The sequence below is a fragment of the Lactuca saligna genome, chromosome 9 (assembly GCF_052625555.1).
Source record: "Lactuca saligna cultivar CGN05327 chromosome 9, ASM5262555v1, whole genome shotgun sequence".
Classification (NCBI taxonomy): domain Eukaryota; kingdom Viridiplantae; phylum Streptophyta; class Magnoliopsida; order Asterales; family Asteraceae; genus Lactuca; species Lactuca saligna.
The window spans coordinates 127,380,620-127,399,153 of NC_136425.1; positions in this window are offsets into that span (position 1 = coordinate 127,380,620).

Sequence of the window (18,534 nt, forward strand, 5' to 3'; positions counted from 1 at the left end):
AATAGAGAAAACATAGATCCAAGGTATTTAGGGTTGCATGTACACTTAGGAGTGTTAGAATGCTCATAACCCAACAGTGGTATCAGAGACTAGGCTTGTTTTCTTGTTATACCTGCAATAGAAGCTGAAAAATCGAGTTTTGATGCTGTCAGCCCAGCTGACTCGCCGAGTCCATGAAGGGACTCGACGAGTCCAAGGCAAAATGCATCCAACTCGCCGAGTTGTGTTCATGCACTCGACGAGTTGGACCCCAGACAGCATATCTTCAGGGTTTTTGGCTAGAAATGGACTAGGAACATTACCCTAAGTTGTTTTTGAACTTATAAACTTGTTTTTAATGTGGTAATGTTCATGCTAATCCATTTTCAAAGATAATTATCAATAGATTCATGTTTTGTATTAGTTTAAAGGTTAGACTAATTACATGAAAAAGTTTGATTTGAATTATCTTGTTCTTATGAGTTTCTTAGATTAATAGAAAAATTGAATGAAATAGTTGTTTTCAATCCATTTTAATCTAAGAGTTGAGTATAAAATGTGTTTGTGTAACTTATCCTCAAGTTACATGAAGAGTCACATTAAAGACTCATAAAACTCATAAAGTTGGCAAAGGTTACAAAAAATGAAGAGTCTCTTCATTAAATAAATATAAAAAAAATAATGTAACCTTAATTAATTTCATAAGTTATAAAATAAAGAAAAAAGTTAATTCTTTATTAGTTTAAAGTCTTCCATAATTTGTCCTCAAGTTATGGAACTTGAAGAGTTTTTGGATTAAAACTACTTTAAACATATAAGTTATGGAATTAATTAGTTTTGAATAGTTTCAAAACTTGCCCTCAAGTTTTGGAATTTGTAAAGTTTTCTCTTATGAATACTTTAATTCCAAGTTAGCCCTTAGAATTTTAAAAGTTAAAATTAAACCCTTATACTTTATAATATTATAAGTTAATAATATATATATGTATAAGAGTAAAGTCGGTCTTACCGCTAGTACGCCTCATTCACGAAGCCGGTCTATAAGGTGGGTATAAGGTTGTTGCCTATAAAATGGCAGCTTAATGGGTGTCCACTCTCACCCACCGCTTGCTTGACCGGTGGAGGGTCGTTAGCCGAACGAGTTTGACAGGACTATAATTCTCCCTTCATTAAAAGTATTAATGATAAATACTAAGTAACTAAACTCTAAATAATACCCAATCTTAGTTACTTAGAAAAATGTGAATAAGGTGCTAATCCATGAAATTACACTTTGCACTTTGTTTAAGTCGGTTAGTGGAGCGTGTGTGGTTAACCGGCACACTAACTCGTATTTAACAAGGTAGGCAAAGGGTAACTTAATGTTTATCATAGTATCGATGGAGCGTGTGTGGTTAACCGGCACATCGATTGAGGGGTAAACACTTAAGGGTACCAAGTAATTTGCATGGTTACTTCACACCTTGTTTTGTGATCCTTGGCATCCCAGTCACAAAACCTGAAGGGCACACTCGAGATTGAAACATGCCATTGAACAGTTCAATGAATCTCAAAAGATCTAGGAGTTTCAAAACCAATTAAAACCTAATAATACATTTCGTTTATCTTGGTGGAAATTGGTGAATCGTCATTCATCTACCTTCAAATTGTTTTATAGCTTGGATTACGACATACCTCTTCTAAGTTATAAAACAGTCTGTTGGGTCCTAGCCTTAATATTTCATATTGGGTGTCATATTAAGGACTTTAAAAAAACAACTATCTTGAATATCTCCCAAAAAGATGTCTGGTTTAGACATTTATGATCTTCCCAAATATCTTGAAACAAGCTTTCCTAATGAAGATGATGTCCCATGGATATCATACTTCTTTCTCCTCCTCCAATTATTCTCCCTAACCCACAAGTTCTTGAAAAGTTTAAGGTCACTCAAGCCCTATTGGCAAGGCAAGGTCTAGGTGTGATCACATCTTGGAGATGTAGTCACATATTGACAAGCAGGGAGAGTTGGGTGTCAAAGTCTTGAGAAAGTTAGTGGCTCAACTACTTTCTAAGTCACATAGTGAGTTCTTTTGGAACACCTATGAAACAGACTATGACAAGACCCTTAATGATCTTATCTATTTGCTAAGATCAACTTCCTGAAACTTTATGGACATTGACAATAGTGACACAGGAAATCCAGGAAAGCATTCTCTTCCCAATGGAAAGGGATCGGCCATAGTCAACTCGGTTGAACAAATGGTAAAGAGAAAAGCTAAGTCTGTAATAGTCCTGTGTACCATTATCAAAGGTTCCATATGTTTATATTGCCAAAGTAAGGATCATTAGTTGTGAAACTGCCTAATTTACCTAAGGATGTTAAAGTCAATAAGATTGACTCTACTTCAGGTAAAAGTCCACTACTCTAACTCTGTTAAGTTTCTATTCTGAGATTCCTTATACATGATGTGACTGGGTCACATGGTGATGTTTTAAGAATCAAAGAAAAGTAAAGGAACTTAAAGAAAGAATATGCTGAATCTGATCGCATAGATGGATTTCTATCGCTTAGTTTGAAGATCGGATTCTTGAGCTACTTCTTAGGAGTTATGAGGTATTGCTTAGGAATAGATAGCAACAAGTTTTCATATGGATTGTAAGGATAAGTTTTCCGCATAGTTTTAAAATAAAAGAAAAATTTTTGATTTTATTTATTTTAAAATATCCTTACAATGGCATTTGAGGAAAAATTGTTGCTTATATGATTCCATTAATAGCAAGAGTGGAAGTATGAAATTGATTCTTTCATTTGTGGTAATGTCTAAATTTATCAAACAAAGGAAACATTCTCATCACCCAAGTCTCAATTGGACCGGGACTTGGAATCATGCAAGTTGTATAGGATGATGAATGAGAACTTTCAAGTATTGGAAAAATTAAGACTAATTACTTATTCACATGGATGTGTGAGTAAAGTAATGGACTAAGGGATCGAGTACACATTCTTGTGCACTGGCCAAGTCCATCACAAAAGATTGATAAGACTATTCGTCATAGTTTACTAAAGCTCAGTAAATATGATTATACTTATATGCTTAAGTGTAACTCTAAGACATTGGAAAAGGTTCCAATGTAAGGCAGAGCGAATAAGAAGAATCAACTTAGGCAGAAAGATAAAAGTTTCTCAAATCTGAAAAGATGGGAGAGTACTTTAGTATCAGTTTTGTGATCATCTTAATGATTAAGAAACCATATCAAAATTAGTTCTCTAAGGAAGTCTTAGTTCATTCTTATGACTAAGAAGAAGGGATCTTGAATTGTTGAAATGGTTAAATCAAGAAGATGAGTCATACTTCGTTCCAATACAAGTCTTAGAGTCATACTCCAAGATTGTGACTTGAGTGACATGTCTTAAAGAAGGTTTAAAACACTTGACAAATGTAAGAGTAAAAGTTTTCTACTCTTGTACATTTGAAATTGGTAAGTTGTGATGTTTTGGATAAAACAAAGACCAACTTCGGCCAATTGTGTGAAGTGTTTGTCTTGATTAGAATCCGAACTATCTCTTGGATGTTTGACAAGGGAGTCTTATAGGTCAAGAGGACAGTGGGAGTCTTAAAGGTCTTGAAATTCTCAAGAACTAATCAAGAATGAAACCTGAAGTTTTTCACTAGCACACGAATTGAGGTTTATAACCTATCGTGTTGACATATTCTATGCCCATCCCAGTTAAAGTTGGCTTTGCATATGAGTTCTTAGAGTTCTCAATGTGTTGCACAACAACTTGGAAGCAATGGTAGGCCCTTGAGCTACCAGGTGGCAAGAAATTAAGATTGAGTTCAATCCATATGAGTTTGGATTTGTCATTATCCTTGTCTTGTGACTATGGTTTTGACAATTTACATGGATAAGAACACATACACCCTTAAATCTAAGTGTCATAAAGTTTCTATCTGATTCATGAAAATGATGGTGAGGAAACACTTTCACTAAGTAGAATTTAGCTAGATAGCAAATGTGATATTTTGCATTCTCAAAGTCGTTAGTGGAGCGTGTGTGTTTTACCGGCACACTAACTTGGACTTGTGAGAAATGGCAAAGGTCAAAACGATCAAGACTATGATTACGGCATCCCTTTTCATAGTTCTTAAAATTGTTTTGACACACCCATGAGCTATCTAAGGGAAGGTGTATGTTTTGATAAAGTCTTATCAAAACAATCTAGTATCAGAAATCTGAACTTTGGTAAGAAAGTCAATAAAGTATTGATTTCTAGAAGTCCAGCTGATTTCTGAGTACATGTCAAAGCTAGTGGGAGCATAAGTGTTATGCTAATAATCATCATGTTAGTGGGAGCATGATAATTACGATAAGTATTGCAAGCTAGCAATGTTAATTATAGAAAACAAAATGTTTCAATTGGGAAAAGTTGTTTTGCTATAATTAAGGGAGAGGAAATTATATTTCATCTCAAATCTATAAGCTTAGATCGTGAGGTTTTAATCATTTAGTCAAGGATATATATGAATTTCATGTTGGAATGGCTCAACATAAGGAAATTCTGTATATGGGTCCATTATTTGCGTTCTTAAATTCGATTATGATTACGACATCCCTTTTCATAATCTGAATTATGAGAACTTGGCAAATTGAAATGGAAATGTTATAGCAAAAGACTGGTTTAGTCTTTATGTGAAACATCATGAATCGTGTCCCATATGCTTCGGATATAGGATCGATTACATGTGCTATATTCATCCTTTCTAAAAATTTCCAAATGCCTAGGGCATTAAGAAGGGAAAAGGTTTAGAACTGGATATGACTAGAAGGATTAAAACAATTGTCGAGGACAATCTAAGGTTTACCAAAGATTGGTTGCTCAAGGACAGTTGGAAGTGTAGTGATAATTCTGGAAGGACCATATTGACATAATTTGTAAGGAGGCAACTCTTGTTCAGAAGTTATAGTCAAAATGGAATCTGGAAATGTTTCAAAGTTAGAATTTTTCCAATCTGTTTAAGATTAGGAAACTTAACGCAAGAAGGATGTTTCTAAGGAGCTGATATCCTTTGGAATGCTCTGTAATGATTGTTGCCAAGTCTTTGTGAATTTGTGCATAATCGTTACAAGAGGGTCAATGCATATAAGTTTAGAATCTAACAGATTTCAGTAAATGGCATGAATTTGGAATTCTTGCATTTGCAGTAAGGATTTAGGAGTGTGAAAAGAGAATCATTGAAGTTATGTTCAATTGATCTAGTTCACAAAGTAAAGGTCATAGACAAACATAGTTTGCATACTTGGTGTGTGGCATGACTAGTGTTTAGAAAACATAGTGTACATGCTTGGAGCATGGGACAACTATTGTTCTAAATTCAAGTATAAAGTTGATAGCTGAAACAGTATACAATGAATAATGTGTAATCATATGGTGATAAATAAAAGGTGTTTTATTTATGTTCATAGGTTTTGATACCATATTGGATTCAATTATTCTTGTGTTTCACTTTGCATGTTTTGACTTCCCGAATAAACTAGGTTATTCTTCCGGAATGACTAAGTTATTCAAACCATCCACAGTCGGTCATATGTTGGAAGTAGATATGAATTAAGACTGTCATGGGTTGGCTTGTAGAGGTCTAAGTTGTTGGACAAAGGGCTACAACACTCATGAGTGCTCATAAGTTCTGAGTATTGGATTCAACCCGCGCTCATTGGAATCACTTCATGGATTTTATCACGAGTGATCATGAGACGATAATATCTTATATTCTTCAAACCTAGAGATATGAGTTGGTTGTACATTGATTGCACGAAACGCATTGGTAACTCGATGTTATAAAACGTGTCTTTGTGTATGATTCAATAAGTAGTAGAACAAGCCATATGAGTCGAAGTTTATCCATTCCTTTTACCTTCGGGATAAAAGCGATATCTGTGGGCCCCTCGATGATTTGATGATGACAAATGGAAGTGCTCGGCCGGGCCAGGACTGATTTGATTTGTTCAATTACTCATTCGTCATAAATCGAAAATCGGGAAACAACAAATGGACAGAGAGAATGATTATAATCCATGTCTCAGTCCATACGATATCTAGAATGGAGGAATATATGATCCCTTATCTAATGGACAAGTCATTGACAAAGGTCAGAGTTCATCTACAAGATCAGAGTTCGACAGAAGCTTTTGAGAGCTACGATTTCCAGTTGGTTCCTGAATTCATACGCAAAAATAGTTTTAGTCTTATCCAAGTGGGAGACTGTTGGATTAATGTCTAAGTCCATAACTATAATTGGTAAGACTTGACCCGACCCGGCATGGTCCATTTGGGTTGCATGGCATCATGCACTTGGATAGACTAAAATGAGAGAAATAACACTTAAGGTTTGTTAATATATTATAAGTTCTAATATATTAATAAGGTTATTTAATTAGTATTGATCAAGAATTAATTTGGAATTAATTAAGTGATCAAAAGGAGACTAATTAAATATATGGGTTGATTGTGTAAATCATTCATTCTTATATATGTGGGCTTGTGATCCAAGATTCCTTATGTTGGACTAAGTCCATGGGGTGACCCATGGATACTCCATGGAGGTTAAAATCCATGGAGCATAAGGAATGGGTAAAGTCATGAGTTACATGGTGTAACCCTAATAGCCACCATATAAAAGAAACCCATGGCTCAAGAAATCGTGACTATGTGTGTGTATGAGGGCTAGACGATTTCATGAAGTGTTCTAATTTCTCTCTAAGTTATTCCAAGTGCTTATGGTGTTGTGTGAACCATTTGAGGTGTCACACTTGGGGCACTAGGCACTCAAGCTTCATGAAGACAAGCACTATCAAAGAGGTATGTATTCTATCTTGTTATATTGATAGTTTTGTATGCTAGATTAGGATAATACCTTGGATGTTCATATTTGCATGTATAATAGAGAAAACATAGATCCAAGGTATTTAGGGTTGCATGTACACTTAGGAGTGTTAGAATGCTCATAACCCAACAGTGGTATCAGAGGGCAATGTTTTGCCCTGAGCAGGTGTCTACCAAGCAGGCTCGCATGAGACGGTATCTAAGTGTTATGAGGAGAGATATTCGTGAGTTCGTGGAGAACTCGACTTACCGGACATTGGTTGAGCTCCAGGAAAATGCCCGGAAGAGGGAGATTGAGTTGGAGACTCAGGCCAGGGAGGAGGCCGAGTCACAAAGGATGGATCGGCGACTTGCTCAGTCTCAGTCGACAGCCAAGCGGGCCAGGCCTGTTGATTTGAGATCTGGGAGCGGGGAACGACCGCACTTGTGGGAAATGCGGCAAGAGTCACGAGGGGTCATTCAGGGTAGGAGTATGCTACAAGTACGGGAAGGACGGGCATATTGCAAGGGATTTCCCCAATGGATTTTCTGTTTGCTTCCATTGCAACCAGACTGACCATCGGAAGGCCGAGTGCCCTCAGCTACATCAAGGATCAGCGTAGGGATCTACGCCTGCTGCTAGGGCTACCGAGGTTCGGACAGTGAAGATCGAGCACGGAAGGCTCGTGGGAGAGCCTTCCAGTTGACAGCGGAGGAGGTCCGCACAGCACCCGAGGTTGTGGCCAGTATGTATTCTTCTCTCTATTTATTTGAGTCTGAGATGTTATGCTTATATTATGTTATGCGTAGGTACCTTTCTTGTGAATTCTGTACCTGCCTTAGTTCTATTTGACTCGGGAGCGAGTCGATCTTTTATGTCATTAGCTTTTAGTCATCATATCAATATTTTTTGAGAGGCCTTGAGTCGACCTCTACGAGTTTCTATAGCTAACAAGCAAGTACTGTATGCCATAAAGGTGATTCGAGGATGTAGACTTGAGATCTTTGGTGTGGGGTTCGCGATCGATCTAGTCCCGATTGCGATGGGGGATGTATGTATCATAGTGGGCATGGATTGGTTGAGCCAATTTGGAGCTATTATAGACTGCTAGCGTCAGCTGGTGATGATTCGAGACCCTAGCGGGGGAGTACTTACGGTGTACGGTGAGGGTACCCATCCTGAGTCAGCATTCTGTTTGGCTGCTAGGGCAAGGCAGAGTTTACAGCAGGGCTGTAGGGGATTTGTGGCCTGTGCGATGGACACGCGAGTGGCTGCTGGGAAGCCAAGTTCGATTGATGAGGTCCCGATTGTGCGGGAGTTCCCTGATGTTTTCACTGAGGAGTTGCTGGGTGTGCCTCTCGAGAGGCAGGTGGAGTTTTGTATCGACTTGGTACCGGGGGTGGCACCTATTGCCAAGGCACCCTATCGCCTTGTGCCGCCCGAGATGCTGGAGTTATCCTCGCAGCTTCAGGAGCTGCTGGGAAAGGGGTTCATTAGACCGAGTAGCTCACCATGGGGAGCGTCGATCCTTTTTGTCAAGAAGAAGGATGGTTTACACCGGATGTGTATTGATTACTGGGAATTGAACAAGTTGACGGTCAAGAACCGTTATCTGTTACCGAGGATCGACAATCTGTTCAATCAGTTGCAGGGAGCGTCTTGGTTATCCAAGATAGACTTGAGATCGGGATATCACCAGATGAGGGTTCGGGATGTAGATATCCAGAACACAGCGTTCATGGATCTCATGAATAGGGTGTGCAGGCCGATGTTGGATCGTTCGGTGATCGTATTCATCGATGATATCTTGGTGTATTCGAGATCCAAAGAGCAGCATGGGGAGCATTTGAGGGAAATCCTCGGAGTTCTGAGATCGGAGAGGCTTTACGCTAAATTCTCCAAGCGTTATTTTTGGTTTCGAGAGGTCCAGTTCCTAGGGAACCTCGTTAACCAGAAGGGGATATTGGTCGATCCGGAAAAGATCAAGGCGGTGATGAGTTGGGAGGTGCCGAGGTCACCTACCGAGATCAAGAGTTTCCTTGGGTTGGTTGGTTATTATCGGAGATTTATCATGGATTTCTCTAAGATCGTTATGCCACTCACCAAGTTGACTCGGAAGGGTGTTGCTTTTTCATGGGGTCCAGAGTAGCAGACCTCATTTGGGATACTTCGTTAGAGATTGTGCGAAGCTCCGGTGCTCGCACTCCCGGAAGAGATGGAGGATTTTGTGGTTTACTGTGATGCATCGATATCAGGGTTGTGAGTGATGCTTATGTAGAGGGGGCATGTGATAGCATATGCATTGAGGCAGCTGAAACCTCATGAGTCGAGGTATCCCATCCACGATCTGGAGTTGGGGACAGTGGTGTTCGCCCTCAAGATCGGGCATCACTATCTATATGGGGTTCGGTGTACCATATACACGAACCACAAAAGCTTGAAGTACTTGATGGATCAACCCAATCTAAATATGCTCCATAGGAGATTGTTGGATGTAGTAAAGGATTATGACTGCGAGATCTTGTACCACCCGGGCAAGGCTATTGTTGTAGCCGATGCCCTGAGCCGTAGAGTGGAGGGCGCCCCGATACGAGATATTTTCAAGAGATTAATAGTGATGACTCCAGAGTGGGACACCATTCGAGGGCTCAGGCGGAGGCCGTGAGACTGGAGAACCGAAAAAGAGAGCGAGTGATCAGGTAGGTTTCAGAGTTTGTTACCGATAGTTGAGGACTTATGACCTTTCAGGGTCGGGTTTGGGTACCATTTGTAGGCAGAACGCATACCATCTCGATGGAGGAGGCGCATATATCGAAGTTCTCGATCCACCCCGGGGCCACTAAGATGTATTTGGACCTGAAGAAGGAGTATTTGTGGCCCTGTATGAAGAGGGATGTTGCATGGTTCGTAGAGAGGTGCTTGACATGTCCCAAGGTTAAGGCCGAGCACCGGCATCCGCATGGTAAATTGCAGCCGTTAGAGATTCCCGAGTGGAAGTGGGAATAGATCACCATGGATTTTATCACCAAATTGTCGAGGACTGGTAGGGGTGTCGATGCAATTTGGGTGATTGTGGATATGTTGATGAAGAGCGCTCACTTCCTTGCCATCAGTGAGAGCTCTTCCGCAGAGAGGCTGGCAGAGTTGTACGTTAGGGAGGTGGTATCGCAGCATGGAGTACCGATCTCGATCGTCTCAGATCGAGATGTGCGTTACACTTCCAGATTCTGGAAGAAATTTCATGAGGAATTAGGTATGAGGCTGCATTTTAGTACCGCATACCACCCACAGACTGACGGACAGAGTGAGCGGACGATTTAGACGCTCGAGGACATGCTTCGGGCATGTCTACTGGATTTTGGTGGGAGTTGGGACACGTATTTGCCCTTGGCGGAGTTTTCCTATAACAACAACCATCATTCGAGCATTGGTATGCCACCCTTTGAGCTGTTGTATGGAAGGAGGTGTCGGAACCCCATTTGTTAGGGTGATGGGTAGTACAAATATAGTACTTCAGACGATAGAGCAGATACAGTAGGTTAGACAGAGGTTATTGACCACTCAGAGTCGCCAGAAGAGTTATGCGGATAGGCGACGATCCGAACTCGATTTCCAGGTTGGTGATTTCGTGCTCCTGAAGGTATCTCCTTAGGAAGGAGTGATCCGTTTCAGGAAAAAGGGAAAGCTGGGACCCCGGTATATTGGGCCGTTTAGAGTGATCACGAGGGTGGGCAGGGTAGCGTTTCGCTTGGAGCTACCTGCGGAGTTGGACCAGATTCATGATACCTTCCACATGTTGAAGCTGAGGAAGTGTATAGCCGACGAGTCGGCAGTGGTACCATTAGAGGATATCCAGGTGGACGCAAGTCTAAATTTTGCTGAGAAGCTAATCGCGATCTTGGATCAAAAGATCAAGGTTCTGAGGAGCAATGAAGTGCCCCTGGTGCAGGTCCAGTGGTAACATCGGAAAGGGTCCGAGCTGAACTGGGAGTTAGAGTCAGAGATGCGGGAACAACATCTGGAGTTGTTCGCAGCATGAGACTTCGAGGGCGAAGTCTGGTTCTAGTTGGGGAGAATTGTAACAACCCAAAATTCAGGTAAGCCTTATGACCCTTCTACTTTGAGAGATGGCAAGATGAGTCCCTTAAAATTTTATGTGGATTTGTGAGTACACTGGGCGTAAAGAAGCGTACACCGTGCGTATTCACGCGCTTATTTTGGACGCAGACTTGCCCGGGTACACTGGGCGTACCCAGGATTACGCTGGGCATAATGTGTCTAGATGCAAACCCTAAATTCTGGCTTGTGCACTATAAAAGGAACGTTTAGTCCCTTGCCCCAGCCACCATACCCCCTTGAGTGAGCCCTTAGAATGCATAAATCTGTGTATAAGCTTGTGTGTGTGTGTGTTCTTGAGCTTGAAGGTACCATTTTGAGGTGAAGAAGGAGAACAGGAAGCCATTGTTGGAGCTAGAGGTGGAAGAGCAAGAGTAGATCCGAGTTCTATAGTGGTTGGAGATCCCTTTTGAGGTAAAAAGGTTCAATCTGTGCATCTTTTCTATTGATGCTTTGTAGAGAGAAGTTTTAGGGTTTTTGGTCCCCAAGTTCATAGCTTTTGAGTGGTTGAGCTCTTAAAAGCCGAGATCAGTCCCATACTAGCTCATTTAGTGTTGTTATGTGATAAAAATCCAGTCTTGGTTGTTATAAGTTGTTCATGCATATGATAGGCACCTTTTAAGGTTGGAAATAGAGTGTTTTGGGTGTTTGTGACTTCCACAGCCATGCAAAAGCTTAAAGTCACCAACTTTATGGATTAAGTAGTGTTAGAGAAGTGAGATCTGGATTTTGGATGCAAGACTTAACCGATTAAGCCCTGAATGAAGAGGAGGAGAAATCTGGGAGTTACGTTGGGCGTAATCCCAGTACGTGCGGCGTAAGTGGCTGTGTACCCCGATTCTGTGAAGCCAACGGGTACGCTTAGCGTACAAATCTGGTAGGCGCCGCATACCCCAGAAGGTTGCCTTTTGTTGACTTTTAGGGTTTAGTTAACTTTTGAGTATTTGAGCCTTGAGAGGGGTACAATCGTCTTTTACTCTTCTGAGAGTACTAAGAGAGGGAATGGTCTATCCTTGGGAATTGTGTTGATGTGAAGTGTTTCTTTTGTATGATTAGGCAGAGGCTAGATCCCATTTTCACGGAGTCCGAGATTTCCGAGTTACGCGAGGTCAGTCTTCTCACTATACATTACCTAGAGTGGTATTATGAGTTGACCTTGTATGAGATTGTGTGCCATATATGAGATTATGTGCTAAGTGATGTATGTGTGATATATAATTGTATAGACTGGACTGGAGGGTACAACGAGACAAACTGGACAGAGCGCCCAACGAGCTATGACTGGACCAGAGGGTCCAACGAGCTATGGGACCGGAGGGTCCCGCTGAGACACATCGATCAGAGGGTTGTATAGTAGCCTCGAGTGGTGTATGTGTTCTATGTGGTATTTTGGGAAACTCACTAAGCATTTGTGCTTACAGTTGTTGTGTTATGTGTTCCAGGTACTAGCGAAGACTGTGGGAAGGCATCGGCGTGACCCGTACACACAGAGAAGGGATTTGATTATGTGATCTTGGGATATGTTATAACTTGATAGCTATTGTTGAATACTTTTGAGAATATTTTTATATAAATTTGGTTGTTGAAAAATGAAAAAAAATTGTTTTGAAAATCTCAACGTTACAATAAGTGCTATGCTAATAATTACTATGTTAGTGGGAGCATGATGATTATGTTAAGTGTTGCAAGTTAGCAATGTTAATTACAGAAAACAAAAGTTTCAATTCGCAAAATGTACTTTGCAGGGTTTGAAAAGTTGTTTTGCTATAATTAAGGGAGAGAAAACAATACTTTATTTCAATTCTAAAAGCTTAAATTAAGATTTTAATCATCTTTAGTCAAGGATATATATATACACACACACACACACACACACATATATATATATATATATACATATATATATATATATATATATATATATATATATATATATATATATATATATGAATTTTATGATGGAATGGTTCAACATAAGGAAATTCTATATATATATTGCGTTGTTAAAATTCGATTATGATTACGACATCCCTCTTCATAGTCGAATTATGAAAACATGGAAAATAAAAAATATTGTTGCAAAAGACTGGTCTAGGATCATGTCTTTATGTGAGACATCATAAATCGTGTCCCATATGCTTAAGGCATAGGATCGATTACATGTGTTATACTATTTATCATTTCTAAATTACCCAAATGCCTAGGGCATTAAGAGGGGAAAAGCTCTAGAAATGGATATTACTATAATGATTAAGCAATTGTCGAGGTCATTTTGAGGTTTACCAAAGATTGATTTCTTATTGATAGTTGGACGTATGATGTAAATTTTTGGAAAAGGCCATATTGACATATTCTGAAAGGAGGAAACTCTTATATAGAAGCGATAGTCAGAATGGGAATATGGAAATGTTTCATAGGTGGAAGTTATTCATTAAATGTTGTAAGATTAGAAAACTTAATGCAAGAAGGATGTTTAAAGGAATGTACTTTGAATTCAAGACTTTGTTTGCATAGAATTGCTCTCCATTGGAATACTTTGTAAATGTCTGTTGCCAAGTCTTTGTGGTTTTTGTGCATAGTCATTACAAAGGGATCAATGCATATAAGTTTAAAATCTAATATATTTCAGTAAATGGCAAAGATTCTTGTACTCTTACATTTACGGTAAGGATTTGGGATTGTGAAATGTGCATCATTGGAATCATGCTCAATTGATCTATTTCACAAAGTAAGGATCATAAACAAAATACTTGGAGTATGGCATAACTATTGTTTGGACAAACATAGTGTGCATGCTTGGAGCATGGCATGACTAATGTTTTGATTCAAGTATAAAATGATTATTCGAAACTTTATACAATGAATAATGAGTAATCAATATGGTGTTTAAATAAAAGGTGTTTTATTTACTCTAAAAAGTGGTTAGGGCCATATAGGATTAGTATTATTCTTATATTTCACCTTGCATGTTTTGACTTCCCGAATAACTACGTTATTCAATCTCTCCACAGTCAATCAAACTTTGGAAGTAGGTATGAATCAAGACTGTCTTGAATTAGGCTTGTGGATGTCCAAAGTGTTTAGACATAGCAAAAGTTGCTACAACATTCATCAGTGCTCCTACAATGAGATTTGAGTATTAGATTAAACCCACGCTCATTTGAATCACTTCATGGATTTTATCATGAGTGATCATGAGATGATAATATCTTATATTCTTCAAACCTAGAGATATGATTTGTTGACTATGAGTTGGTTATACATTGATTGTACGAAAACGCATCAGTAACTTGATGTTATAAAACATGCCTTTGTTTATGATTCAACAAGTAGTTAGTACAAGCATATGAGTCGAAGTTTATCAATTCCTTTTATCCTTGGTGGGATAAAAGCGATATCTGTGGGCCCCTCGATGATTTAGTGATGAAAAACGTAAGTGCTCGGCCAGGCCTGGACTGATTTGATTTTTTCAATTAGTTAGCCGTAATAAATTGGAAGTCAGTAAACAACAAATGGATAGAGAGAATGATTATAATCCATGTCTCAGTCCATATGATATATGGAATGGAGGAATATATGATCCCTTATCTAATGGATATGTCATTGACTAGGTCAGAGTTCGACAGCGGCTTTTTAGAGCTACGATCGTTAGTTGGGTTTTGGAGTTGTACTTGCAATAATAGTTTTCGACTTATCCAAGTAGGAAACTGTTAGATTATATGTCTAAGCCCATAACTATTATTGGTATGTAATTAACCCGAGGGTAGCATGGTCCTTTTGGGTTGCATATCATCAGGACAATTTGTTAGGATCAATTCTTGAAGAGAAGGCTATATATATATATATATATATATATATATATATATATATATATATATATATATATATGATTTACTAATATATTATAAGTTATAATATATTAATATGAAATCGTATGTTTTAATTAGTGTTGATCAAGAATTAATTTGGAATTAATTTTGTGATCAAAAGAGACTAATTAAATCTATGGGGATTAATTATGGTAATTAGTTATATTTATATCTTTTTGGCTTATGATTCATGTTGGACCAAGTTTATGTATGGACACATAAAGAGTTAGGCCACATGAACCTTGGATCATAAACCCATAGGTATGGGTTTAGGTTACTCCATGAGCTTTGGAATTCTACATATAAATATGTTACTTCATAGACAATATTACAAAAAAGGTATTCTTGGAGGATATGGACGGTTTTGGTGTGTATGAATTCTCTCTCAAGTTTCATTCTTTGTCCATGATGTGTCGTGACTTCATTTGAGGCTTTCACACTATTGGGGCTAAACTCTTAAGGCGAAATACATCAAGACTTCAGGCTACATAAAATGTATGTTACCCGAACTAGTATCTTATAAGGTTTATGTTAAATGCATGCTAGTCTTAGGTTTAATGCCTTGGAAACCATTTGCATGTATAACTTGTGAAAACGTAGATCCAAGGTATTTATGGTTGTATGTGAACCATAGGAGGTTGTAGTATTCAAAACCCATCCATCATAATGTAATGAGATTACTAAGAGGAGAATCAAATTCTATATGGTTTGATCTTTTATAAATCGTGCTTTGCTACCATTCATCATTTTTAGGAATATACACTTGAATTGGTAGAGCATTCTTAAACCTTGTAGCTAACTAAGTAGGTTTTGATGAAACTTCATGAAATATAGAGTCGGAAAGTTCCCACACATTGAGATATGGTGTTGTGAGGTCTTTCATAAGACGAGAAACCAATGACAAACTTGCATCGAGATTTATGAAGTGTTACATTGTTAGAAATTCATTGAAGACTTTTGATGTTTGTGCTTATTAGCTTGAAAGGAATGTTATTTGAGTGAAAAAACACATAGATTTCAAGAAGTCAGTGTGAGTCATGTTAAACTTGAATAAGTTCAGTATATGAATGAGAATGAACCTATAGTTAGCACTAGCTCTCAACCTTTGGCTAATAAACCAGTTGAGTCAAATCACATTGCCTTGCCTCTTCACAAATATAGTAGAGTTAGAGCACCTCCCAAGTTTTATGAGCATCATATAACAATGGAAGGAGATTTGTTGATTAGTGATAAAATATTGATCAATCTGGATAAGCCTAATAGCTACTAGGAAGCAACGATGAGCCCTATGGTTGCACTAGAAGAGTTTGAGGATAGAAAAATTCAATCCATGATGAATAACTAATTTTAAAATTGGTTAATCCTAAACCCCGTCTTATGACAACGGGTTGCGATTAGAACTTCAATGTGAAGACTAACATCGATAGGAGTGTACACACATTCATATCTAGTATGATAGAAATGGGTTTCGCTCAGAACTCAGGAAATTGCTTATGAGGAAACATTCTTACCAGTAGATGAGAAAGGTCTATTTGGTTATTTGTTACAATTGTTATCTTATTAGATTAAAGATATGGTAAAGTGGATGTTTAAATGACTTTCCTCAATAGGAAACTTTCAAAGGATATATGACATATTCTGAAATGATTTAAACATACAAAGTATCCAAATATGGTGTGTAGGCTTGAGAAACTTATTCATCGATTTAAGCAAGCATAGTGTAGCAGGAATTTGTTCTTCCATAAGGAAGTCAAAAATGTTATCTTTCTAGAATTTCATATTAGTCTTGAGTACATGTCAAAGCTAGTGAGAGTGTTGTTGTCTTCCTTGTACATGTAGACATAGAAAACATTTTCCTAAGCAACAAGGTGTAAAAGTTCAGGAATTGTTTTGTATGATGGAAAAAGGAAAGTGACATTGATACTTGGTATTTGGATATAAAAGTATAGATCGAAATGTTTAATAGGATTCTAGTAAAAGCACAATGTGTTGAAAGGTTTCAACATAGAAAATTCCAAGAAAGGGATTGTTCGTATGCTTCATAGCAAGGAATTGAGTGAATCTCAAAGGTCCTTTGTTATAATCATGAAAATGATAGGATGAGTCGAGTCCTATATGCTTCAAATATAAGATTGATCGTCAATGCTATGAATTGTGATCATTCTGATGTCTCAGATGATTTGATCATCGTGAGATTGTATTAGAAAACTATTTGATAAAATCACTGGACAACTATCAAGAACATTCTAAATTATTAAAAGATACCAAGGAATGGTTGCTTGTAGACGGTAGAGAACATGATTGGAGGGATTTATAGTGACATAAATTTTAGAGATAACTTTCAGTCATAGTCTAAATGGATATTCAATTTGATTTGCAACATAAAAAGTTTTATGTAGGAGATGGTGGTAGTTTGGAAAATGTATGTTAGACGACATTAGTGCAAGTAAAGTTTCCAAGGAGTGTACCTGAACTAGTAAACTTCATAGTTGACCTTGTATTTGTTTTGAGTAAGAAATTACCATTAGACACATTCTATTAAAGTGCAGTCATGTTAACTAAGGATTCTTGAGATCACAGAAGGTCAATGCATAGAAGAAGGAGATTCCACTACATCCAAGATAAAATTGAAGATGGGTTCCTTGTTGTGAAGTGAATATATTTTCGATGAATAATTAAAAATAAGTAATGAGAAAAGGAAAACATGATATGCATGCTACGAGCATTGGCACACAAAGTGTTGACTAGTTTAGTTGTTAAGTCGATTACTTCGAAACATTTACACAATAGATAAATTTCTAGTTGTTATGGTGATTAAATAATAGAGAATTATTTATATTCAAAGAATGTGATGCCCTATAACAATTAGTTTATTATTGTGTTTCACTTCACTTGTTACCTCCTGAATATTAATATATTTGATATGCCACAGTCAGTCATAATTTTGGGAGTAGGTATTGATTTAAGACTGTCATGAATTGACTATAGATTTTCCATAGGGATTTGGACATTACATAGGGATTTCTGCAATATTTATGAGTACTTTGAAAATAGAAATTTTGAGTATTGGTTAAACTTGCTCTTAGAGATTTCTTCATGGATTGAATCACAAGTAATTCTAAGACGATAATATATTTTATTCTTCAAACAGAGATATATAAGTCATATTTTACAAATCATTTGTGCATTGGTTTACACCAACACATCTTGTAAGTTGTAATTGGGAGTTATAAAGTGTAAGTCCATGTAATATTTGTTGAGTGAAATTGATGATTATATAGTCGAAGTTTATTCATTCCATTTTCCTTAACAGGAAAAGGAATATCTTTGGGTCCCTCGATGATTTGTTGCCGACATTTGAAGTGATTGGCGGAGCCTAGACTAATTGATCTGTTTAATTAGTAGTCTGATTTCAATCATCGTAAATCAGGATATCAAGAAACAAAATACTGGACAATGAGATTGATTCTAATCCATGTCTTGTGTCTATATGATATCTTGTATAATGAAGGGATAGCTTATTACTTATCTTAGAATCAACCTCTCATCAGAGTTTGGGAGTGTCTTTGGAAAACACTCTTTACTAGTTATTTGGAGTTGTATTTGAAATTGTAGTTAGCGACTTATCCAAGTGGGAGACTGTTGGATTAAGTGTCTAAGGTCCTAAGTAAATTGGTATAATGTTCATGAATAAAAGTAAAGCCCTTTTTGGGTTCCCCTCGTAACC